Source organism: Pundamilia nyererei, unplaced genomic scaffold (assembly GCF_000239375.1).
Source record: "Pundamilia nyererei isolate P.nyererei 1_Seehausen unplaced genomic scaffold, PunNye1.0 scaffold06738, whole genome shotgun sequence".
NCBI classification, from domain to species: Eukaryota; Metazoa; Chordata; class Actinopteri; order Cichliformes; family Cichlidae; genus Pundamilia; species Pundamilia nyererei.
The window spans coordinates 1-969 of record NW_005194139.1 but is presented as its reverse complement, the minus strand read 5'-3'; the positions used below and the strand labels follow the sequence as shown (position 1 = coordinate 969).

Genomic DNA, 969 nt, shown 5'->3' with positions numbered 1-969 from the left:
ACTTGTTGCATTGATGCCCATTGCTTTACTGTCCTGTTGGATGTGTAATGTCAGATCCCTTGTATCTGACATTTGATTGGGCATCACTGTGTTGCTATGGCATGATCCTGGTAGTTATTGTTGTTCAAACAATAAGAATAACAAATTCAAATTCAAACATTGCTGCATTCTTCTGTCACTGACAATTCCAAACCTGCACTCAGTCTCCTCATTACACTGGTTCTGAACAGACACAACATTGGAGTCTTTGCAAACTTTGTTCAAAAACTACAACTATTTGACACAAAACCACGACTGACAGCAAGCACAGACAAAGAAGTCACTGAAGTAAGGATTGAAAGATTTACTTTTAAACAATAATGATTAAGACCTTTCTCATAAGGTTGTTTTACCTTGATTGCCAGCTGTTACTGTTTTTATCTTCATTTCTTTTGTATTTAATCACCTAAACAATGCTGTAATGATACAGTTTGATTGGATATACATTGTTGAAACTGACTTGAAAATGTATGGCAACTGTCCTGTAATGTTACACAGAGAAACCAAATCCTGCGTGGATCTTTCTCCTGACAGACGCCTAAAATGGCTCGAGCTGTGGTAAGTTACTCTTCACTGTGTCTGTTTCTAAACATTAAATCATGTGAATTCTTAATGAAAAATACAACAACAATAATCATATGTAACTTTTTAAAGGAAAATCCACATCTTAAGAGGTTTAACTCACAAAGCAGCTCAGATGTCAGCAGTGACAGGTATGTTTACTTTTCAATTTAAAAAAAAAAAAGGACATTAAAACATGTGTTTCCATCATATGTTGCAAAAATAATCAGCTGCTGACTTTTCTTGTTATGTGTGCAGCAAGTACTGCTTCCAGGATGTGGGGATCTTACCGCCTCCTAAACGTATGAGGCTGATGACGTGGGATCTTTCCCTGCCTCCAAGTCCTCCATCATCCCCTGTAAATGATGA

At 36.9% G+C, this 969-nt stretch overlaps 1 long non-coding RNA gene across 1 annotated transcript; it reads left to right on the top strand.

Annotated features, from left to right (window-relative positions):
• Positions 1 to 209: 209 nt before the first annotated feature.
• LOC102209561 (uncharacterized) lies at positions 210 to 963 on the top strand. Its single transcript, XR_312658.1, has 4 exons — positions 210 to 327; positions 538 to 597; positions 694 to 752; positions 859 to 963. It is a non-coding gene; the product is annotated as an uncharacterized LOC102209561 (long non-coding RNA).
• The last annotated feature ends 6 nt before the right edge of the window (positions 964 to 969 follow it).